Here is a 26,493-nt window from a genome sequence, read left to right as displayed (position 1 = left end):
GTATATAAGTATGTTTGCTAGGTATATCTGCCTCTTGCAGATATAGGTATAAACTACTTCACAAAGTTCCATAGTTCACTAGCTCTTCTGATCCCTTAGGAGCTGGCTTTTTTGTTGTTGTTCTCCCTGAGCTAGCCATGCCCTCTTATCAAGGGATACTAACGGCATTAGGAATTAAAGGATTGTAAGAGCACAAGTCAGTGGGACTTGTTTCTTAGGCTATGTCTACAGAACAAAAAAGCCCCACAGCAGTGAGTCTAAGCACCTGGGTCAACTAACTTGTGCTCATGCTGCAGGGATAAAAATAGGAGTGTAGAAATTCAGGGGTTAAGAAGGGGTTAAGAAGAAGTCTGGGTCCAAGTGGCCCTGCCCCACTGCACCTGCTGAGTCTGCCACAGCTGGAGGAAGACTGTCAAAGAGAGCTAGATAACTCAGAAGGGAGTTAAGGGCGTAAGATAGCAGATAGATTAGGAGGATGTGCCTATCCTGAGAGCTCTTGAGTAAGGATGCAGCAGGAGTCCTTGCTGCAGGGAAGAGGGGTCTGCAAGCAGCAGCTACCCAAGCACTGGAGGAGGGACTAGCTTGTCCTAAGGATTAAGGAAGCCTTCACTCTATTTTCTTGTATTGTTTGTGAGACTGTGACCATGCCTTTTGTGAGGATGAATTTGATATATTTTTGACCAAGCTGAGCAGGAAGCAATGAACTAAAAGTAGTCACTTTTCATAACTGAGATATATTAGCATTTGAAAAAATTATCTTTGAAAAATCATGGAAGATGGGAGACATTCCAGAATATTGGAAAAGGGTAAATATAGTGCCCATCTACAAAAAAGGAAATAAGGACAACCTGGGGAATTACAGAACAGTCAGCTTAACTTCTGTAATCGGAAAGATAATGGAGCAAATAATTAAGAAATCAATTTGCAAACACCTAGAAGATAATGAGGTGATAAGTAACAGGCAGTATGGATTTGTCAAGAACAAATTGTGTCAAACCAACCTGATAGCTTACTTTGACAGGGTAGCAAGTCTTATAGATAGAGGGAAAGCGGTAGATGCGGTATATCTTGACTTTTGATACTGTCTCACATGACCTTCTCCTAAATAAACTAGGGAAATACAACCTAGATGGAGCTACTATAAGGTGGGTGCATAACTGGTTGGAAAACCATTGCCGGAGAATAGTTATCAGTGGTTCACAGTCATGCTGCAAGGGCATAATGAGTAGGGTCCCACAGGAATCAGTCTTGGGTCCAGTTCTGTTCAATATCTTCATCAAAGAGTTAGGTAATGGCATAGAGGGTATACTCATAAGGTTTGCAGATGATGCTAAATTGGGAGGGGTTGCAAGTGCTCTGGAGGATGGGATTAAAATTCAAAATGATCTGGACAAACGACAAACGAAGTAAATAGGATGAAATTCAATAAGGACAAATGCAAAGTACTCCACTTAGGAAGGAACAATCAGTTGCACACATACAAAATGGGAAATGACTGCCTATGAAGGAGTACTGTAGAAAGGGATCTGGGGATCATAGTGGATCACAAGCGTAATATGAGTCAACAGTGTAACACTGTTGTAAGAAAAGCAAACATCATTCTGGGATGTATTAGCAGGAGTACTGTAAGCAAGACATGAGAAGTAATTCTTCTGCTCTATTCTGCGCTGATTAGGCCTCAGCTGGAGTATTGTGTCCAGTCCTGGGTGCCACATTTCAGGAAAGATGTGGACAAATTAGAGAAAGTTCAGAGAAGAGCAACAAAAATTATTAACAGTCTAGAAAACATGACCTCTGAGGGAAGATTGAAAAAATTGGGTTTGTTTAGTCTGGAAAAGAGAAGACAGAGAGGGGACACAATAACAGTTTTCAAATACATAGAAAATTGTTACAAGGAAGAGGGAGAAAAATTGTTCTTCTTAACCTCTGAGGTTAGGACAAGAAGCAATGGGCTTAAATTGCAGCAAGAGCGGTTTAGGTTGGACATTAGGAAAAACTTCCTAACTGTCAGAGTGGTTAAGCACTGGAATAAATTGCCTAGGGAGGTTGTGGAATCTCCATCATTGGGGATTTTTAAGAGCAGATTGGACAAACACAGGGATGGTCTAGATAATACTTAGTCCTGCCTTGAGTGCAGGGGACTGGACTAGATGACCTCTTGAGGTTCCTTCCAGTTCTATGATTCTATGAAATAGAAGACCCTGAATGAGTATAGAATAGGTCCTTGAGTATATGCTAAGGCAGTGGTGGGCAACATGATGCCTGTAAGGGTAATCTGCTGGTGGGCCAGGAGATAGATTGACCATCCTCAGGCATCACCTCCCGCAGCTCCTAGTGGCCTTGGTTCACCATTCCTGGCCAATGGGAGATGCGGGAAATGGTGACTAGCACATCCCTATGGCCCACAGTGCTTCCTGCGGCTCCCATTGGCTGGGAACGGCGAACCATGGCCACTGGGAGCTGCGGGGAGCCAGCTGGGCCTGTGGATGGTCCATGTAAACAAACTGTTTCGCGTCCTGCCAGTGGATTACCCTCATGGGTTGCGTGCAGCCCATAGGCCGCAGGTTGCCCCCCACTGTTCTAAGGGCTGGTCCTGCACCAGTTGAAGTCAATGGCAAAGTTCTCGTGGAAATCAATGGTGCTGGCTCAGAACCCTACCAGATATTGGGGCTAGAAAGGTGAATAAATGCAACTAAAAGGCTTAAGACTTTAAACATTGGAGAAAGAAAATGTTTGATTTAACATCTAGGCTTTCAACAACAATGTTAGATGTTACAATGTGTAAGAAGACCATATGTGCGATGTACACTTTCCCTGTATGAGACTGTGGTTGTGTTTCCCCATTGCTATGTACAACGTTTCACACCTTCATTAGGAGCCACAGATGAAGATTCAGTTTTACAATCTTAAACAGATTAACTCTGGCATTTTCAAGGTGATTGCTTCTTTTTTAACTCAGAGAAAACAAGTTAAATATTTCTCAACTTGTCATTTATTAGTATTTTGGTTCATTTTTACTAGTCTCAATTGGAGATTTTTCTACAGCAGCCTCAATAAACTGTGCTTCTCACTTTCTTTTCCACATGGCTGCTTGGTTTGCAGAGGATGCCTTCTTACAGATGTATTTCCTCTCTTGACAAACAATTACCCCTGTTCCCCTCAGCAGGAGGCCATTAGGACATCATCACGGGTTCTGCTAAGTCATCTTGCAATCACAGTTTTGTGCAATCACCTCTCATCTAAGTCTATCTAGGCATATGCCATGCAGGGAAACTAGCAGTACGAACTGCAGCACCTCCAGGCATCTTATTTGTTATTTTGGTCCAGGACTGTAACAGATAATGGCTAATGTCCGAAGGTCTTATTGGCTGCTTTGACTGGCATCATACGCAGAAAATGTGGAAAAAACAGGTCACATCACTATTTAACAACAAGAACACCAAAGACATTTTAACATGTTCACTGCAGTTATATACATAAAAAGGGAGACTAAAAAGGTGATGTTTGGAGAGTTATTCTAGTGAATAGACTTTCAAAGCTAAAGGTTTTTTAGAAATAATTTACCCACATCTGTTCTTCATTGCTTATTGTTTATGGACTGTGTGTACAAATAGCAAATCTATCAATAATTCTCTGCAGATCTATATCATAATGGAGTTAAGTTTTAACAAGATTTTGCTAACACCACCATAAATCCTGGCATTTGTAAGCTTAAGATGTGCCAAATGTTTAGAGACATTTACTGTTTGAAACCCAGGTATGCAAGGGTCCCTCCCATGCCATATACAAAAAAGCAGAGCCTTCTATTAGTGAAGATCTATTAAGAAAGCTATCCTACTACATGGTTCACACACTCATAATTCTTGTTAAAAATCCTTAATTAAATTACCAGATTTAAAGTATTGTGTTAGCTGTTGAAAAAAATGCACCTTAAAAAACCCTGTGCATTCTTGATAGACTCCAGCCAGCAGTTTCATGGAAGACTTTCAATCATCAGACTTCCATGTGATTTCATGTTGCTAATAGACCTCAGATTACTTTGGAGGAAAATGGGTTGTATTGTGTTAATCATATGAAAACCAGGTTACTAAGCCCTACCTGATGTTAAGTTTCCACAATATCACAATGATTTCCTCTTATTAAAACAAGTGCTGTTTTATAAGTATCCTGCAAGAAACATTTAAAAAAACTATTTAATGAAGAATGCCAGTTCTAATTTTAATTTAATATTTTTCCCCGGACACTTAACAAGTATGTTTGTTTCTGTGCCCCTAACAAACTCACTTTTTACCATGACAGCTCTCTGAGCATAATCTTAATTCAGGTTTCATACAATGTGTTTGGTTTATAGAGATATTAAACTCAAGAGAATAGAGACTTCAAAATCAGTCCTGAAAGAAAACACAGAACTATGCAATGTAACATTATGTGACTGCTTACAGGCAAACGATGATCATTTACTGTGCCACAATCTGCATCTCTGATGTGAAAATACTTTGGTTTTGACGTGTTGTGCGATGGAAGGGAATGGGAGAGGGGAAAAATAAGGGCAGTGGCAATTGCAAAGGAATGAAAAATGAACATCACATGTATAGATATCACTGTGCAACATCTTCCCCTCATGACCATATTAAAAGGCCTTTACAGAGAGTGAGAGCTGCAAATAGAACCCTGTAGTCAATTGAGGGGTGGGGCGGAGAGGAACAAAACAAACCCCAGAGTCTTCCTGCAATGAACTCATCAAGGAGCTCCTCCCTAATTTAGGCTCTAGCTTGCAAAAAAAAAGCCATCAGTTGTTTTTTTCCCTGACACTATTAGATCAAAACAGTATCCAGGCATTAGACAGTATTTATTAGCTTGTAAGACCAGAGATAATGATCCCATTCAATCAGAACTCATGAATTATTCAAAAGTCCCAACTCCACATAATTTCTGGCTTTACTTTTAAAACCAGTAAAGCACCATTTGCATCACTTATTTTTTGGGTGACAGTATCAGCAAAACAAAACAGAATTTGCTGCTCGTTTTGGTTTTGTATCTCAAAGAGGACGGCAATTCTCTCATGTTGGGTTTTTTTTTTATTCCCTCGAACAAAAATGATGCAGAAGTAAATATTAATCATTATACTATTGAGGAAAAATTGTACACTAATTATTGTCATGGAGTAGTGCTACCCATATTTATGGATTATTTTGTAATCACTGTAAATTGTTCAGTATTATTACTTATACCGACAGCTAGAAAGTAATTACACTTTACTGCAGTTTGTTTTAAAGGACCACTGTCACTGCCACACTTGGGAAAACTTGCAAATAATATTTTATCAAAATTCGATTAAATTGCCATAAATTACCTTTCTATTTTATTTCCAATTATTGCAGCCTAACAAGGGCCCAATCCTGTGAAGTGTAGAAAGCCTGCTGAAAAATGCTGAGTGCCCACAGTGCAGGGCTGGTTTGAGGGCATTCAGCATCTTGTAAGATTGGATCCCAGTACCCTTATATGTAAACCGAGGGCTTTTCTTTGTAACTAACTTCCTCAACCTCATGTATTCATTGATACATTGATTCATTATAATAACAATCCTCTCATTTCTCACTTTACAAAGTTTGGCATTAATTTCCCCATTTTACATTGGGAAAGATAGTTATAGAGAGAGGAAATGACCTACCCCAGGTCACTGCAGAGCTGGGAAAAGCTCTATCTATCAGTTATAAAGTCACATGTGCTAGGTCATGCCATCACTAGCAAGGCCACTTATCGTCTTGCATCACATATATCCCTAACATAGTGCTTGTTTGAGCCCTCTGCACAGTGTCATCCTCAGTGATACCCCAGTCTGGTGCTTATACAGTGTGGAATCACCTACTAGACAGCATTGTCCATTGATACATGTACCACTCACTTGCCAGCCACAGTATTTGGTATCATCCCATCAACTGATGAGAGCACCCCGTAACACTGGAGAGAGGAGGGAGATTTCTTATAAATGTATCATATTATTATAAATATATAATGGTTCACTGATCCAAGGAACAGGGAGTGGTAGTGAAGAGGAGGAAAGGTGGTCGGATGCAACTAATGATTCTCCTTGAAATGTATATTAAGACACTCCTTTGTGCACCCCTCTGAACACAACTAATTCAGACATCAAGAAATAGTCAGTATATGGATGGATAATGGCACAGGAAAATGGTTTTGTGGACACTGAACTAACACAGTGCACCAGGGAAATACAGAAATTAAGTTTCCATTTTCATTCTGAGGCATCTTCCAATGTAATATCTTATGGCCTGATATGCTCTCAGAGGAGAGAAATGGTTTAACAAAATAGAGGCTGTGGAAGTGAGGTCTAGTGATGAAGCTTGAGTCCTAAGCATGGTGATGTATATACATTTAACATTCATTTTGTGAGGGTGAATTTGATATATTTTTGACCAAGCTGAGTAGGAAGCAATGAACTGAAAGCAATCACTTTTCATGACTGAGACATATTAGCATTTCTTAAAATCACCAGGAAAAGAAGGAGTTAATAGGGCCAAATTTTGAATCTATCAGATGTCTGGGATTAAGATAAGCAACAACTTTGCTAACTGCACACTGAGGAAAGACTATCACCAAAACTTGAGAAATGGGAAATGTATTTGTTAACTTCTCGTATCAGTCCAATGGGTGTGTGTGTATTTGTATCAGCCATTAAGGGCTATCTGGGAAACTTTAAAATCTTCATCTGGATTAGTGAAATTGGTCAAAAGGACCAGTGGAGCTTAACAAATTGGGTTTTAGAGACTGAGAGTAATGTGTGAAAAATGTTTCCTGAATCAGAAATCAAAGATTTCCTCAACCAGGGCCTTAGCATGAGGATTTGTGGAACATCAACTAAATGTTTATGATATTACCAAAGAGGCTGTACTTCTATTTATTGTACTAACAATTAATGCTAAAAATTCAGTAATAAAACTTAAAAACTTTCTATTCTTAATGATAAGTTTGAGGTAAAAGTTTGTGTTTACTTTGGCAGAAGCTAATTTAGGACTCTAATGTGGTCTTTCCCTCGGTATTCAGAAATGCTTTTGTGACAAGTTTCTAATATGGGAGCATGAGGCAACATATGGAAGGATATATACATGTGGACACATGATTTACAGAATAATGAATACAGGTATGGTATCCCTTCCCAGTCCTGAAATTTGGGACAATGTCATAGTGCTTACAAAGGTCCTGGGATAGAAGTATTTTAATCAGATGCATTTAAAAGATGAACAAATACTGTAATACATGATGCCTGAGGAATAGTCTTGGTTTTATGACAGGAAAATCTGATCACAGGTGACCAAATTCCTCAAGAAAAATCAGGCATTGTTGTAAATGATTTTTGGATTGTCAATGTAGTAAAAGATGGCAAAAACTTTCAACAGAATTTTTTTAATGTGAAGTTTTATGTTAGTCAATGTACCTGGTTCAGACCAGGTGAATCAGACTAATAAAGTAAATGGAACATACCTGCTTACCCGAAGATAAATTTGCCCAAGTAACTTTGTGAACAATATTCTGGTCAACCATTCTGTTTTTGTGCATGTGATATATTCAACATAAAATCATCAAGATTATTACTTATCACTGACCATGTGCTCAGTGATGTGTAATTGAACTGACGGTCCCTGCCTGAAGGAGTTTACAGCTAAAGCTCCTGGTCCTGCAAATAATTATTCATACATTTACCTTTATACATTGAAGTCAGTGGAACCACTTGTGCATAAAATCAAGCAAGCATGTGAATAACTGTTTCCAAGATCAAGGTTTAAAGCGACATACCACAAAATTCAAATAAAAATACATAGATTGACAGTAAAGTTTTTTTCCTCTTTATTTAGTGGGTAGATGATAGAATTTTTAGGGATGTAGGCCCACTTCCATGAGCTCTGGGAAACAAAGTGGGACACACTCGACCCATACTACTAAAACATTTTACAAAAGTCCACAAATTTTCACTCCAAAGTTCTGGATGCACCGTTAATGTTTTGTAAAGTTTTCTGGAAATTTTGCACAGTACTAAGTTGCACCTCAAAGCTCATAATGGTGGGTTTTTTTCTAAGGCTTTCCCCAACATTTGTAACTGCTGATGCATGCTGCAGAATGACAAAATAAAATAACTAGAAACTTTGTCCTGGTGTTTGGTTTTCTCTCATCATTATTAAGCATTTGAATTTGATGATCACTTACAGGATGGCTGAATTAAGGAGAATTTATGTTGTAAAGTCCAATCAAACTCTACTAATGATGTATTAAGCCTTCTGGAAAGCAGATGCTGGATCCTGTTCCCATTGTAGGCAATGTGAGCCTTGCAGTTCATTTCAATAGAAACAGGATCAGGCCCTAAGTCACTAAATTACATTTTCCATGGTAATAATTAGTAACAGCAGTTTTGAAGCTAAAGGAACTTTATAATTTTATTTGTAATGCATGTTTCCAAAATTGCTAGTGGATTTAGGAAGAGAATCAAACAATTATCTGGAATATATTCAGGGATGACAAGCTCTAAAATCAGGACACATCCAGAGCAGCAAGCTGAATGAGATACTGTAGGATGGATTAAGAGCTATCACATGCTGTAACAGAAAGGTAAGTATTATTGATTGGGGGTGGACTAGGACTTACGTTAATAAGAAATATTGCAGAAATCTTCACACCTGGCAGATACATTTTTCTAGTGGAATATTTGTAGGGTGAGGGCTGCAGAAGATATGTATGAATAGAGACCCAAGGGAAAGGTTAGTCAACCCTGGATGCTTTCTACAAATGTTGTCTGGCCTTGTGGTTAGATAATGAATGCAAATCTCCTTTCATGGATTTAAAGCTGTTTGCTGACACAGGAAAATCACAATTTTTTTTTGTAAAATAACACAAAAAACCATCTTTTTGTTGTTGCATATGAATTTATCTTTGTTTTAAGATAAAAAAGAGCCCCAGTTATGGCCAGGACTGCACTAGCAGAATAAAGCTGTGCAAAGCTCTGTGGGTTTGATTTGTGGAAGTTGTTGAAACTGAAGGAAATGTTTAAGCAATCTTTGTTAAATTGCTGCTTCAGATTTCACTTTGAGTTCTGGGGTTGAAGAAAAGTGTAAAATGGAGTGAAATTTGGATTTTGACAAGGAAGCTATGCAAGGCTATGATATTTGGTTGGATAGGACGCAAAAAACATAACTTTGTTCTGGTTTGTTTCACAAACCTTATGAGTTTCATATTTATACCGAAACCCATGAAATCGGGCAAATTTTGAACAGTTTCTTTGAGTTTTTTAGCAAACATTTCACATCACTTGAATATAGAAGCTCTTGCTTTGTTCATGTATGATAAATCTATACTCTCATCTCTCTTCTCCCTCCCTCACCCCCAAACTCTTGCTATTCTGCCCACAAAAAGAATAATAAAAAATATGGCCTGGGCAGATGTTTTACTCTGAAATTCATGCCCATCTTTACCAGCCAAATCGATATATCCTGCGCTGGAACCAAGCATTGTGAGTTTGGCATCATGAGAAAATCATCATCAGATTATATCTATCACTAATCCAGAAGGACCTAGTGCCCAGGACCTTGTGTTCTGAGCTTGAGATTGCATATGGGTTTGCCAAACTTTGCAGTTAATACTCACAATGCTTCAGCACTGCAAAGCACCTCCAGCTCCCAGTGAAGTTCAGCCATACGTTGCTTGTTGCCTGTAGTGTGTAAACAAAGCAGAGAGAATCTTCTGTGTCTGAACAGTGCAGTTAATTGGCATATTTTATAAACAGCTCCACTGAAGCTCAGCATCTTGCCAGCTCAGACTCAAGAATGCTGCTGTGTTACTCTCAGGTTTAGATACAGTCTTGGCAAAAGAGACTTGAGACGTGGTGATGAGGGCAAGCTCTGATTTCTCGCTCATTTTTCTGGTCATACCTGAGCTTTTGAGAAAGTACTTCTCCATTGCTGCCCAGCTGCTGCCTTCCTAAGTATTGCTTTTATTGAAGAGCTCTTGCTCTCTCCCACTCTAAGACTTTTCAGTGAGACATAACTGAGAAGAAAAGATTAAGGAAAAAAGCAGAGCCATGGTTGTTATTCTGATGTTTTTCAGCTTGTACCAGAACAAGAAACTCAATAACATCTTGTCACCAAGAGCTGCTCCTTTCATTTGAGTCAGGGACCAAGCTACCTGTGACTGGCTCCCATAAGGAGAATGAGCCAACTCAAACCCACATGGAAGAAATTAAATCCTTAAGTGTCTGGCTGGCAACTAATTAGCTAATGAGCCTGATAAAGTTTTACTAGGGCTCATCTGTGGGGATTCCTAGAGTAAGGAAGCTCTTGAGGAGAGCTCACCAGAACAAGGAGCCTGAAAAGTGTTCCTAGAAAGAGAAGCACCCCAAGATGATGGTGGCTCCAGCTCAAGGTGCAGGTTCTGGGATGGGGTTGGGGATGAGGGGTTTGGAGAGTAGGAGGGGGTTCTGGGCTTACAGGTGGGGCTGAGGGGTTTGGGTGAGGGAGAGGATGAGGGCTCTAGCTGGGGCTGAGGGTTCTGGGGTGGGGCCAGAAATGAGGGGTTCAGGGTGTGGGAGGGGTCTCTGGACTGGGGCAGATGGTTGGGGTGTGGAGGGAGGTAAGGGCTCTGGTTGGGGGTGTGGGCTCTGGGGTGGGGCCAGGGACGAGGGTTTTGGTGTGCAGGAGGGGGCTCAGGACGGAGGTTAAAGGGTTTGGAGTGAGGGAGGGGTGTGCGCTCTGGGAGGGAATTCAGGTCTGGAAGGAGGTTCTGAGCTGGGGTTGGAGTGTGGGAGGGCATGTTGGGTGTGGGTACCAGTAGGGAGTTTGGGTACATGAGGGGGCTCAGGCCTGCTGCAGGGGATTGGAGTGTGGGAGGGTGTTCAGGGTGTGGGCTCTCGGTGGCACTTACCTCAGGCAGTTCCTGGAAGTGCCGACATCTCCCTCTGGCTTCTAGGCACAGGGGAGGCCAGAGGACTCCTGGTTACTGGCCAATGGGAGCTACAGAGCCGGCGCTTGGGGCGGGGGCAGTGTGTGCGTCCTCTCTGGCCACCTCTGTGCCTCAGAACTGGACATATCAGATGCTTCTGGGAGCCACATGTAGCCAGGGCAGGCAGGAAACCTGCCTTAGCTCTGCTCCATGGCTGACTGGACTTGTAATGGCTCGGTCAGCAGTGCTGACCAGAGCCGCCAGATTGCCTTTTCCACCAGGCATTCCACTCGAAAATTGGACACCTTGCCACCCTAGTTGCAATGCTACTCAGTGGAGTTTGGCCCATCCTACTATCCACGTCATGCAGTAGGGGGTAGATTTGTGCAAGAACCTGGTCAGGGCCCAAATAGGGTTATGACCTACATGAGGCAAAAACACCAGGTGGTGCCCACTGCCCCTCTCCTCTCAGCCTGACTCTCCTTTTCTCCTCTTAGGTCACCACCACTCTGACCCTCCTCTTCATCTCGTCAGGCGGTCCGTCCACACATACCTAGCCTGACTCCCCCTCGTCCCATCTCAGGCACCTCCACAGCAGCTTGACCCGTCCCTTGGCCCCCTCAGGTGCCCTCCCCGGGTCTATGGGCTCCTACCCAGCCCAGGGAGCATTGCTCAGTGAAGAAGCCCTGTGTACAGCACCCTGTGTAAAGCACATGTAATCAGGGTTTTTGCACGGAGGGAGGATATGAGAGAGTGGGGAATACAATTTGGGAAAAATAATATTTTAGTTGATTAAAACAAGTAAATAAGTATGGAGTAACTGATAAACTCAAACTCATGCAGTATCTATTAGTAGATCTATTATCGTACAGTCATCATTAGTAAGATAATTCATCACACCAGAAGAGTAGGATTGTGTATTATGAATTAGCATAATAATACTCTGCACCTGATTGTTGTTAACTTTAGTGTGATCTGATTTATCCTAACATTACACTGTTCAGGGTTTGAAGAGAGACAAATAGAAGTTCTTTTTCATATTCTGAGATATAGGATGTAAAATGTTCCAACAATAATTAGATGTTGGATGCTACTGTATTTTCTGAGGCAGAAGTATGATTGCCTGAAAAAGATATTTAAACGATCCAAATCTATTTAAAAACTGCCTAGCCTGAATTGTGCCATACCTTGCTGCTGGATGGAACACTCCTGTCAACAAGAAATGAAACTGTTTCATGCTGACATTTCTGAATAATAATAATGTTAGGAAAAAGAACTGGAGTACTTGTGACACCTTAGAGACTAACAAATTTATTTGAGCATAAGCTTTCGTAGGCTACAGCCCACTTCATTGGATGCATAGAATGGAACATATAGTAAGGAGATATATATACACATACAGAGAAAATGAAAAGGTGGGAGTTGCCCTGCCTAAGAGGCTAATTAATTAAGAGAAAAAAACTTTTGTAGTGATAATTGATAGTCCATTACAGACAGCTTGACAAGAAGGTGTGAGGATATGTAACATGGGAAAATAGATTCAATGTGTGCAATGGCTCAGCCATTCCCAGTCTCTATTCAAACCCAAATTGGTGGTATCTAGGTTCCATATTGCTTTTGCCAATGAGACACAATGTTTTCTGACAGTTTGTGGCACTCTTCTTTGAAAATTCAGTGGTAACTGAAGTGGGCAAGGCCGGGAGGGTGGAATTAGAAGTAGTTTCTGGTTTTCTTTGGATATTCATTAATTAGTTTTGGTTGAGCTTTGATTTGTTTTTATTATTATTTATTTATTTTATATTTATTATTTATTTTAAGTCCATTCCTAGAATGTGGCTATTGACTTGCATTTAGCAGAAAGAATATTGTGGAAAGATGTTACAAAATGTTTATAATATCTTAATTGAGACCAATTGTTTTAATTGATTTTTGCATACTATTACTAACATTGAACATGTATAACAATTTTTCCATTTGAGCATCTCAAAATGTTTTATGAAACTTAATCATTTCTTGCTCACACAAACCTGGTGATAGGTCCAGTAAGTGCTCTTATTGTCACTTTACATATAGGCACAGTGACTTGTTGAACATTACACCGGAAAATCTGTGGCATAGGCAGGGAACAGAACCTAGATCTCATGATTGCTAGTCATGTAGGAATCATCAGCTCTGTTAGCACAGCTTTCCAGCACCTATATACTGCTTGAGTTGGTATAGGGCAGGGGCGGGCAAACTTTTTGACCTGAGGGCCTCATCAGGTTTCCAAAATTGTATGGAGGGCCGGTTAGAGGAGAGTGTGCCTCCCCAAACAGCCAGGCATGGCCCAGCCCCGACCCACTACTTCTCGCCAGGGCCGGCTCCAGGCACCAGCTGAGCAAGGGGCAGCATTCCCGCAGTTTTTTTTTTCCACCCTTTGCCGCTCCGGCTGCCCTGTAGGGGACAGCAGCGTGGAGGAGGGGAGCGCCCTGCTGGGAGCTGTGCCAGGTCTGTAACAAGCCCGGCAGTTTTTTGGGTTTTTTTCCCCTTCGCTGCCCCGGCTGGCTCGCAGGTTTGTTTCCCGCCCCGCCCTTCGCCACTCTGGCCGGCCTGCAGGTTTGTGTCGTCCCCGTCCTGCTGTTCGCCGCTCCAGCTAGCCCACAGTTTTTTTTTGGGTGGTGGGGGTTGTTTTGCTTGGGGCGGCAAAAAAGCCAGAGCCAGCCCTGCTTCTCGCCCCCTGATGGCCCCTCCCGGGATCCCTGCCCCACTCCCATCCACCCCCCATTCCCTGTCCCCTCACCACCCCCAGAACCCCTTCCCCTGACTGCCCCCACTGCACCATCCAACCCCCCTCCTTCCTTACTGCCCCCTGGAGACCCTTACCCCCATTCAACCCCCCTGTTCCCCACCCTCTGACCGCCCTGACCCCTATCCACATCCCCGCTCCCGGCCAACTCCCACAACTCCCCTACCCTCTATCCACTCCGCTCCCTTACTGTGCTGCCTAGAGCACCGGTGGCTGGTGGTGCTACAGCCGTGCCACCCAGCTGGAGCTAGCCACACCACTGCTCAGCTCATAGTACCAGATCAGGCCCTGGCTCTGCAGCTGCGCCATCCCAGGAGCTCACAGCCCCACCGCCCAGAGCATTGCGCCGGCAGTGGGGCGAGCTGAGGCTGAGGGGGAGGGGGGGCTAGCCTCCCAGGACAGGAGCTCAGGGGCTGGGCAGGAGGGTCCCGCAGGCCGTAGTTTGCCCACCTCTGGTATAGGGTCTGGCCCTTAGAAGCTGCTGTCACTGCTGAAACAGATCTGGGATCAGCGTAGAGAGCAAATTCAGATATAGATGAGATTGATTAGATCTGAGTATAAAGGGCATTAAGTGAGAACTTTTGTAGTAAAGGATTGAGAGAAGAGCTCAGGTGACATGAAGGATTCCTGCTGTCTGGAACAAGAAGCAGTAGACTTGATTCTCTGCTCACACTGATTTTTAGATTGGTGTATGTCCATTGACCTCAGTGGAATTGCTCCTGATCTACATTTGGGTAAGTGAAAGAAGGACTACGTGGAGTAGCCTAGATGCTGAGCTGCATTTTTCAGCAGAGGTAACATAGCAGAAGGGAATGGCTCCCACATCCTGTGCTGGATCAAATGCTGGCACAGCTCCTAGCATAAACTACAGTAGCATGTTTCCACAGGCACCAACTGATCTCCTGATCAGCCCTGGATAGCCACTGTACAGATTGCTCTGTTCACATCACACTCACACATTCACCCTCTGCACCCCTAGGTATGTCCTCAGCACTGTCTTATGCCAGGGGTTTCAAAGGAGGGGCATTTTTAGAGTCCTTGGATTTTATTTATTGCAATTCCAATTTCTAATACTAAAAGGTCTTTACTCTTTCGAATTACTGTTTAGGTTTTTGTCTTCATCATTCTCCTCACCAAAACTTTGTTTTTGACATTACACCTTCATCACAATTATAATTTTATTTATTTAAAGCCATTGCATTTTCATGTCTTGCATAGTGGAAATTGCAGTAGACTCCACTGGAATCATTCAACTAATTTCAGTTGGCTTCCACTAACCTCTGTTGGTTCTAATTGGTAAGCCAGTAGCTCTAGAAATCTAGCAGACACACAAGTCCACTTCTTTGTTCCAAAGTGTACAGCAATCGCCAGCCAGTGGGAACCAGCTGAAAATTTTAAACTGGAATTATTTACTCTATTGATAATGTTCCCCCCTCTAGGAGTGTTTGGTTGCAACTTTCTGATTTTCTCTGAGGCCCTTAAGGAGATGCAGATTGCTGTTCATAGGCAGGATCAAAGATGGTCTCACATAGGGGCTGAGTCTTCACTTTAAATTTGCAATACTTTTCTTTACACTTATCAGGGTACTCTGAAGAGGGGAAAAATCTAGTACTTCTACTTAATGCCTGTCTCTGAATAATTCAGTACTACTGATATTCTAGTTTTGTGAATATTTTATGATAAGTCTTGTGAAGAATTTGTAATATTCAAGCGTAACAGTGTAGAAAATTGTTTCTGTTGAAGTCTTTTCCTGCATATGTTTACTTCTCTGTAGTTAGATTGTGCGTAAGGGATCAGATAAAGAACAATCAGTAGCAGATTAAAGAGCGATAACTTTATTGTTTACAGTATAAATACTTCAGCTGAAACACATTCAATGCAGTAAAATTTATAAGCAATAGATTAATAGTCGGCATCTGCTATGTGACCTTGGGCAAATCACTTTGCCTTCATTTGCCTCAGTTTCCCCATCTGTAAAATGAGGATAATGATGTAACAGGCTGTTAAGTATTATAAGCGATAGAATTGAGAAGTAAGTATTTGAAAAGTTATGCTTTCCAAGCAGAAGCTCTTTTAAAACTCTACTTGTTATATGTCCACTTTCAAATTTCAAATGTGTGTGATATGCATGCCCACATGCACACATATGAAAAGGGTGAAATCCTGGCCTCATTAAAGTTAATGGTAAAACTCCCACTGATTTCAGTAAGGCCGGGATTTCAACAAAGATTTAAAACTGAAGCATAGGTTATAGTTTGGTTCCCTCTGTTTCCAAAAAGCCCTGAGAAATTTCTTGCAAATGTTGCTTAACTGGTCATTGTCCTAAAAGTAAGTTTGCCAAATGCAAGACCATTAGGATTAAGGAGAACAAAATTATAAGTGAGTCATAAAATGGGAATCTGCTGCATCTTAACTTTGGAGTTCCTAAAGACAGCTCCATAATGAAGATTAAGAATTATTTTCATTCTTAAATTGCTGTTTTCATATTGCTGCCCTATGATCTAACAGTAGCTACTTCAAATATATCTGCAGCTCATAAATGCTTGAGAACACAAAGTCCTAACTGTTAAAATTTGACTTCAGTGCTTAAAGCTTTTATTGGATAATATTTTATCCTCTGAGTTTGCTTTCTAAGTGTGACATTCTTCACTTTAAAGCTCTGAACCAAAAGAACACATATTGTATGTCGCTCTGGGACCTGGAAAAAAAAAAAAGCACATTTGTTCAGTTAAGAAGTATGCGCATATGTAGAACCCCCCATGATCACACAGAGAGTGCTGCTGCTGGCTTTCACCTTACAGGGCAGTGAAAAGAAGTGGTACCAGACCTACTAAGAGCTAGTCAAACTTCTTGTTGAAACTTTTTTTTTTTTGACAAAAAATGGCTTTTCCACTGAAACAAAAATTTCTGCTGAAATTTTGTTTTGTCAATATGTTTCAGTTGTGAAATGTTTTGAGAACTTAACCACTGCTATGTTATAAAATAACCAGTTCTTCAGAAAACAACACCACAAGCATAGCTTTTCAATAGCCTGACTTCCTTTAGCAATTGGGTTCCTTAAGGCAGTGGGCCCCAGCCTTTTCCGGGTGGTGGGTGCCGGACAAGGAGCCACCGAGGACCGTGGCTGGTGGACAAGCATCCACTGAAATGCCGCCAAGAAGCAGCAACGTCAAGAGATGTTGCCGCCGAAAATCAGCATCATTTCAGTGGTGACACCTCTTGGTGACACCACTTTTCGGTGTCATTTCGGCGGCGACGCCTCTTGATTATGCCGTGTTTCGGCGGCATTTTGGCGGATGCTTGTCCGCCGGCCAGTACGCAGGTGCACATAGATGCCCCAGCGGGCACCCACGTTGGGGACCACTGCCTTAAGGTCTCTGATGGAGTCTAAAAAGTTGAGTGACATTGAGTGTAATTCAATAGTCATAGAAAAATACCGTATTATTTTTGGCACACAGTAGATCAAAACAAAATACTAGGCAAACTCCTTCATGTAGGCCTTACCCAGTGCTGCTCTTTGCTAATGTTGTTAATTTTTAAGCTAGTGTTTTACCGCTGTTTCTTCAGTAACAAAGTGGATGTCTTTTCATCTTGCTGAAGTGACATTCCCAAGTAACACAAGATGCCATTTTACAGCTGGAAATGGTTAAAAATGGTTTTTAAATGTCTTTACTTCACCCCCATTAAATGTAGTGGCTTACTAAAAAGCTGTAGTTCAAAATAGGTCTGGGACAGGAGTCAAGTGATTTTTTTTTCTTTATATCTATCTGAAAGGCAGATCACTAGTAAATGTAGCATCACTCTCCCTGAGAAGTGTTGTGATACTGTGAGCCCTGAAACAGTTATTGCTTAAAATTACAATGTTTGAAAAGGCCTAGATGGGAGCATGGAGGCAGTGGTAGAGGCCTTATTAGGGAAGATTGAAGCACCATCCATATCAGAACATCATGAAGGCCAGATACAGTATTCTTGTTTGAGCACTGTTTACTCACCTACAGGATTCCCAATTAAGTGGAATTACCTCCCCAATTAAGCAGCATTCCTTACCACTAAGTATCATTAGGCTTAATTTGGTTCCCTGGGAAATGTCCTGATTAAGCAGATTTTATGATTAAGCACCTGTTATAAATATATTAGTTTACGTCTCAGTCTTTTTTTTTTCTCATAAGGTCCCTTCACTGGTATCTGAAACAGCTAATATGCCAACTGCTAACTCTGGTGTTTTGTTTTATTAATAGGGTTGCACTCACCAAGTTCTTGGCTTGGATTTGGAGAGCTTCCACAAGGAAACCTTTGTATTTTGTTAAATTTTGCATGATCATCTTGTAATTCAAATATGTTCCTATATAGTTTGCTAACGTAGACGTCAGTTTGTCAGTCTGACCAGTATTTTGTCAATTTCTTAAAGTTAGCAGCAAAACCTATAATATTCCCATTTGTGGTAGTATAATGAGAGCAGGTGGTTTCTGGATGCAGGTAATGACCGCCATAATAAAAAGATCTAGAAAGTGCAAAAATGAGCACTTTAAGTTATTGCGTATCATGCCATCTGTTTGGTTAGCAATAAATAATGTGGCAGTCAGGACGAGTTGTATGAAAGAGCTCTTCACTAAGTGTGCATAGAGGTCAATGTTACATGGTGAGAGGCCTATGTTAGTCTGATAGTAGCTTGCACCCCTGATCTCACACAAAACTAGATCCCTCCTTAAACCTGACCATCTTGCTCCAATTACATTCATCATACCACACCATCCATACAGGAAAACACAATTTGGGGTGCTGAGCATGGATAGAAACATCCACTGAAGAGATTAAAACACTGTGGAAGTTATATTGGGTATGTAGTGAAGGACTCTTCCACAAAATACATAAGTACCATCTGTAGTCAGCTACCCTGAAATATGTGGCACAAGGAAATGTGAAGCACACAGGACTGTAAAATCCAGGCCCTGTTGTAGTATGGGCCAGATTCTAATTTATAGTAAATAGCAACACATTGCTCTGTGATTAGGCCCAGTGAAACTGTATCCTGCTCTGTTTTATCTGTCTAAACTTATCTAACTTTTATTTTATCTAATCTATCCTTTCATATCAAGTTTATTATGGATGTTAGTATTCCTGTTTACTTCAGTGAAAGAAGAGCTTGTCTACACAGGATGTTAATGTGCAGCAAGCCAGGTGTGAATCTATTGCACCTGGTGTTGGCCATTGTTGGAAGACAGGATACCAGGCTAGATGGACCATTGGTCTGACCCAGTATGGCCGTTCTTATGTTTGTAATGTCCCATATGAGCACTATGCACTAAAAGTCCAGGTGTGTGCTTTGAGTACTACTACTTGTAAAGTGTAGTAAGTAAGATGACCCAATTAGTCCTTTTGGAAAGAGAAAAGCCTCTTCTACATTGTGGGATCTTGCACCAATTGGAAACCAAAGTAAGCTACAGCAGTGTGAGTCACTAGGGACTTTGCAGTAGTACAGTTACTCTGAGGCAAAAATCCTACTGTAGCTATGACTAACGATCCTCAAGTGAAGGTATGACTGCTAAGAGCCACATTGTGGATTTGCCAAAAGTCTTATATGGGGAGCATCCTGCTCCTCCCTGTTGCCAGGGGTATGTATCTTACTGCTGATTGAAACCAACTGTAGATTACTTCTCCTTCCATGCTGTCATAAACAGATAGCTAAGGGTTAATGTTCTTTTACCTGTAAAGGGGTAACACCAGTAACCTGAAACACCTGACCAGAGGACCAGTCAGGAAACAAGACTTTTTCAAATCTGGGTGGAGGGAAGTTTGTGTGTGAGTTCTTTGTTCTTTGTTTTGTGTCTGACCCTCTCGGCTCTGAGAGTGATCTTTCTGTCTCCTGGCTTTCTAATCTTCTGTTTCCAAGTTGTAAGTACAAGATAGTAAAACGATAAGGTTTATATTATTTTCTTTTTCTATTTACATGTGTGTAGTTGCTGGAGTGTTTTGAATTGTATTCTTTTTGAATAAGGCTGTTTATTCATATTTCTTTTAAGCAATTGACCCTGTATTTGTCACCTTAATACAGAGAGAGCATTTTTATGTATTTTTTTCTTTCTTTTTATATAAAGCTTTCTTTTTAAAACCTGTTGGAGTTTTCTTTAGTGGGAATTCCAGGGAATTGAGTCTGCAGCTCGCCAGGGAATTGGTGGGAGGAAGAAGTCAGGGGGAAAATCTCTCTGTGTTAGATTTACTAAGCCTGACTTTGCATACCCTCTGGCTGAAGGGGGAAGTACTTGTGTTTCCAGGACTGGAAACGGGGAGGGTGGAGTCCCTCTGTTTGGATTCACGGAGCTTGCTTCTGTGTATCTCTCCAGGAACCCAGGGAGGGAACACCTGGAAGGGAGAAGGAGGGGGGAATGGTTTATTCCCCTTTGTTGTAAGACTCAAGGAATTTGGGTGTTTGGGGTCCCCAGGGAAGGTTTTTGGGGGGACCAGAGTGCCCCAAAACACTCTAATTTTTTGGGTAGTGGAAGCTTTACCAGGTCCAAGCTGGTAACTAAGCTTGGAGGTTTTCATGCTAACACCCATATTTTGGACGCTAAGGTCCAACTCTGGGAATTATGTTATGACACATGCTACCTCAACTCTGCTGAACGGTGTGTTGACACAAGGAACCAAGATTTAGTCATTCCCAGACCCTCCATGCTATTTAACCTTTGTGCGGAGTAGGGGACATGCATGCAGCACTATGTCCCTTAGTGAATGGACCCAACTCCTAAATAATCTATGCATTTGACAGCTGCAGGCTCAGGTGTTTTCAGGGAGACTGTGTGACTCTAAGGGATAATATTTAACATTTTTAGTGAAAATTGATAAATAACAAAAAGCTATTAAAGTAAGCCCATAACCTTCAAATTCTTTGCATTAAGACTCACAGTTCATATAACCAGGGAAAATGTATGGTTAAAATGATCCCCAAACTATGATGAATAGTCAGGGAAAAGATTAGAGTAGTAGGGTTTGAATCATGAAGTAGTGATTAATATTAACAACCTTCCTCAGAACAACACCCTCACCGCCATGGATGTCACTTCCCTATACACCAACATCCCTCACAATGACGGCATAGCTGCCTGCCTCAAATAGTTACAAGACAATGGACAACACTCAGTTCTTCTTCGAGTGCTTGCTCATATCCATTCCGAGTAGGTGCGCGCGCGCTGCATGCACGTTCGTCAGAGATTTTTACCCTAGTAACACTCGGTGGGCCGGCAGGGCGCCCCCTGGAGTGGCGCCGCTATGGTGCCGGATATATACCCCTGCCGGCCCCTCCGCTCCTCAGTTCCTTCTTACCGCCCGAGTCGGTTGTTGGAACAGTGGAGCGCAGCTTAGCTGATCTCCACCTCCCTAGCGATTCGCTTGTTTCTATTGTATTTGTGTATATAGTTCGATTTCTATCAGTATAGTTAGTGTTTGGTTATTAGTTCTGTAGTAGTTATTGTAGATAGTTAAGAGGGATCGGGGGCTAGCCCCTTTACCCTCCCCCGGTACCGGGGCCCATGCCCAGTTCACCGGGCTTCAAATCCTGCTCGGCCTGTCATAGGCCGATGCCCACAGGAGACCCTCACAACTCCTGTCTTAAGTGCCTGGGTGAATCCCATCTGATGGACAAGTGCTGCATCTGTAAGGCGTTCAAGCCCCGGACTAAAAAAGAGCGGGACATTCACCTAAAACAACTGCTGATGGAGGCAGCGTTGACTCCCCAGTCCTCGGCACCGTCAGTGACACCGGGAGCAAGTGCCTCCTCGGCACCGGAGCGCACTCCAACAGCGAAGACTCCTCGACATCAGCCATCACCAGCCCAAGCTTCTACCTGGCACCATTCGCAGGGCTGGCCTTAGGATTTATGGTGCCCTAGGCGAGATTATTAAACTGGTGCCCCTGTGCCTGATCTGCTCTTAGCAACAATACTATAAGCTTATTGTATTGGAAAACTTGCCACATTCACATTATTAAAACCAGTTTAACTTAATTAAGCACACTGTAATGCTGATGGACTAGCACTAAAGAAGCAGCACTATAGAAAAATTCTGATATGACAGAATGATGCAAATAATATTTTTTTTTAATTTATCAAAATTTTATTGGAAATTTATATGAAGAGGTATTGAAACAAAGATTTGTTTTTAATTAAAAGCAATCTTTCTGGCTTTTTTGGCTGCAAAATCAGTAATAATGTCATCGTATGACAAAGACAAAGTCGTGTCTTGTTCGATCGCAAGAATAGCAAGACCAGTCAAGCGTTCCTGACTCATTGTAGAGCGGAGATAGTTTTTAATGAGCTTTAGTTTTGAGAAACTCCGTTCTCCTGATGCTACTGTTACAGGAATTGTCAGTAGAATACAAGTGGCAATGTACACATTAGGATATATGTCAACAAGTTTGTGGGTATGAATAAACTGTACAATGTCCATCACCGATTTTGCATGTGGCAACATTGATGACAGTGTACTCAATTCTTCGTACAGTTCAAGTCCATTTAAATCAAAACTATCACCGTACTTCAGGAGGCTCTCTAGATTCTTGCACTTTGTCATTAGTTGCTCTTGTTTTCCTATTTCATTGAATTTAGTTATGTCATACAAAAATCCAAACTGTTCATGGTGTACTTGCAAGGTATTAAACCTTTCATCAACAGCAATACTGCTTTATCCATCACAACATTAAAAAATTCAACCTCAAATTTCTTTTCTGGATCGTCTATGGGCATGATCTGCTGTACAGATTCTTCACAAAGAAGTGTCCCTGGCCTTTTTAACTCATATTAACTATGTATTTACTTTATGAAAGTTGGAGAAAACATTGTGAAAACGTAAAACATCGGCTGCCCAACTTCTGGGCTGGCAAAAGTTATACTGACTCACAGGGAAAAAAAAAAGCAGGTGAATCTTAGTACAACATATGGTCACTCTATACCAGGAGTCGGCAATCTTTCAGAAGTGGTGTGCCAAGTTCACTGTAATTTAAGGTTTCTCGTGCCAGTAATACGTTTTAATGTTTGTAGAAGGTTTCTCTCTATGTCTATATTATATAAATAAACTACTGTTATTATCTGAGGTCTTGGCCACTGGTCCTGCTCAGGCCACTGCCAGCTGAGTAAATGAAACCCCAAACCGGCAGTGGGCTGGTGGCTGGAACCCTAGACAAGGATCCCAGGCCCTGCTCAGCCCACTGCCAGCCTGGGGTTCCTTGGGGGTCCCCAGGCCAGCAGCAGGTGCTGAGTGGGGCCGATGGCTGGTATTCCAGCTGGCAATAGGGCAGCAGCCGGAACCCCAGAGCAGTGATGGGCTGAGCTGCTCGGCCTGCTGCTGCATACCATCAAAAATCAGCTCACCTGCCACCTTTGACACGTGTGCCGTAGGTTGCCGAACCCTGCTTTATACACTAGTAAGGAGATGAGCATATTACAGTTGTTGGAGGGCTCTTATCAGGAGTAACAGGCTATAGGAAAGTCAGTCAACGTTTTTTGTTTCTCTGATGAAAACTGACCCACTCCCTGCCTCAAACCAAACCTGTCACTAATAATTGTCAACAACTTAATTTTGTGTTTTTGGCTAAGATATTGATTTTTATTAAAAAAAAATATTGAAATTGGATTAAGGATTGTTAGCAAGAATTTTTGGCAAACAGTTTTAAATGACAATCTAAATGGCAACACAGTACTGCTTTCATGCTTGGCTCACCCCCCAGCTGCTGGTCCAACAGCTGCAGTAGAGGAGGAGATAGGTGGAAAATTGCAGGACCCCAAAATCCACCTCTTGGGGTGCAGAGTGGCAACAGCAGCAGCAAACCCTCAGGTCCAATAACACGCCAATGGGCACCGCCGCCAGCCCAACAGACCATGGTGAAATTAGCACAGCATCTGATCTCAGGGACAGGGCACCCATGGAGCCACAGCAGCTCATCCTGCCCTGTGCAGCTCCCCTCGGATGAGATGGATTGCTGGCAGCTGCCAGCCCGGGGGAGAGGCGCTTCCCAGCTAGGGTGGCCAGATCCAGATGTCCTGATTTTATAGGGCCAGTCCCGATATTTGGGGCTTTGTCTTATATAGGCACCAATTACCCCCACCTAGAGTGACCAGACAGAAAGTGTGTAAAATCAGGACAGGGATGGGTGGGGGTGGGGGGGTAAAAGGAGCCTATATAAGAAAAAGACCCCAAAATTGGGACTGTCCTTATAATATAGGGATATCTGATCACTGTACCCCAATCCCCTATCCTGATTTTTCACACATCTGGCTAACCCCAGCCAAGCCCTGTGTGACATTCCAATCCTGGCTGCCTGCCGAGGAAGTGAGTTACTTTCACTTTCATTCCTCAGCAGGCAGCCAGCCAGCCCTCCCCCCACCTATCCCCCAGCACCTCACCCAACCCAGCCCTGATGGAGGGGAGGGAGGAGAGAGAGAGGGCTGCTCCTGGGGAGGAGGGAGAAAGGAGGGGGTGCTCCGTGGGGCAGGGGGGAGAAGAATGGATGTTATGGGGGACAACAAAGGATACTGGTTCCAGAGCCACAGAGCCTGCCTCACCTCACCTCAGCCGGGGGAAAGAGTCACACTCACAAGTGAGCTCCTTTCTCAACCCCTACCCCCTCCCCTTCCCAGAGACCCCAGCAGCCAATCCCATTCCTCAGACTTGCTGCATTCGGCTCTCTCTAGGACCCAGCAGCCCTGCTTCTACACTGTCTGGGCTGCCTGCAGAGCGGTGCCCCCAGGCAGAGTGAGGCCCTACGCGGCTGCCTATTCAGCCTATGCCTAAGGACGGCCCTGACCGTTCACTCTCACCACGGAGCAAGAAGCACAAGCCTCCTGCGGCTGCTATATCTACACCGCAGTCTGAGTGCTTAGCCAAGTTGGACCGCCCAGCACCGTCAACTGCTGTGGCACTGACGTCCTCCACACCGTTGATTCCGGCCTCGCAGGAGCCATCGAGTCCGGTGCTCACCAGCTCCCCAGCACACGCCGTGGTTGAGCTTATCGTGCCCTCCACTCTGGAGATGTTCTCCACGGCACGGGACTTGATTGCCTTGACGGAGCCTGAGCTGCCTCAACCCCCGGCGCCGCCGGTGCAGGTTCCTCAGTCCATAGGCAAGCCGGCCCTCATGAGACCTTCTTCGCCCGGTACCACGGAACGTCACCGGTCCCGATCCAGGTCCCACAGGCATTCCCTGTCCCGCCATCGATCCTGGTCCCGCGGCAGCTCGCAGTCCCGGTACCGTTCCCCATCGAGGTACCAGTCGTACTCGTGGCACCGCTCGAGGTCCCGGTCGCCGTCCAGATACTACCAGCACTGCTCCAGAACTCGGCACCACTCATGGCACTGGACTTCTCGCAGCCGATCTCAGCACGGCGATTCCAGGCACCAGTCGACCTCCCGGCACCGCGCTGGTCGCAGGTCCCAGTCCCACTCCCGGCACCATCACGACTCTCGGTACCGTTCCCCGGCACTGCATAGGGACGATTTGAGCGGATGCAGAGACCTACATCAAACGATCTCCGCTCCCCCGTGGCTGTCTAGTCATCCGTCGATCTCCTCCCATGCAGACACTGCATCTTACGGGGATTCGGATAACCACTAGGGACCTCATCAGTGGCCCTTTTGGACACCTTGGGCCTACCCCCAAACCCAAGGTGATCCGCATATACTATCGTGCTCCTGCCCTTCTGAACATCGGGCGCCAGAGACCACAGTGAGCAGACTCCCCCAGCGGGTATGGAGGAATCTCCAACACACGTGCCAGACCCACAAGATCCGCCGCCTCAGGACATCCCCCAAGACCAGGAGTCGATCTCACACCCGCTGGTTCCCTCCCCAGCTGGGTTTCATCCTCTTCCTCCCCAGATGAAGTGGTGGCGGGGACATCTACATCTGGACCACCCCCAATCGACCTCAGGTCACACCAGGACCTTCTGCGCCGCGTCGCCCTCAATATCAACTTGCCTGTAGAGGAAGTTCCTGAGGTGGACGACCCGGCTGTCAGTATACTGTCGTCGGAGGCTCCAACCAGGGTGGCCCTCCCCTTCATCCGCTCGATACAGGCTAGAGCGGATACTATCTGGCAATCCCCGGCATCCATACCGCCCACAGCCAGAGGGATTGAACGTAAATACATGGTGCCCTCCAAAGGGCACGAGTACCTGTATATACACCCCCCTCCTTGTTCATTGGTTGTTCAATCCGTCAATGAAAGGGAGTGCCATGGCCAGCAAGCCCCTGCTCCTAAATCAAGAGAGGCCAGGCGAATGGATTTGTTGGGGAGAAAGATCTGTTCCGCGGGAGGCCTCTAACTCAGGGTGGCGAACCAGCAAGCCCTCCTGAGTAGTTAAAGCTATAACACCTGGGAGGCAGTGGGGAAGTTTGTAGAGCTCATCCCGCAGGACTTCTGCCAAGAATTCACAGCTCTCTTGGAGGAAGGGGAAAATGTTGCACAGACCTCCCTCCAGGCCTCGCTGGATGCCGCCGATTCGGCAGCTAGAACCGTCGCCTCTGGGATTGCCATGCGGCGTATATTGTGGCTGCAAGTGTCAGGCCTGCCACCTGAGCTCCAGTACATTATACTATACACTATGGCCTTTGATGGCCAGGGCTTCTTCTCCCAAAAAACGGACCCTCGGCTACAGAGTCTGAAAGACAATCGCGTAATTATGCGTTCGCAGGGAATGCATACGCCGCAGACTCAAAGACGATCTTTCCGGTCGCAACCTCAGCGCCTCTACCCCCTGCCTCGACCAAGGCAAGACT

The sequence above is a fragment of the Gopherus flavomarginatus genome, chromosome 8, assembly GCF_025201925.1.
Source record: "Gopherus flavomarginatus isolate rGopFla2 chromosome 8, rGopFla2.mat.asm, whole genome shotgun sequence".
NCBI classification, from domain to species: Eukaryota; Metazoa; Chordata; order Testudines; family Testudinidae; genus Gopherus; species Gopherus flavomarginatus.
The sequence above is the reverse complement of the archived record's forward strand: the minus strand, read 5'-3'. Positions refer to the sequence as shown.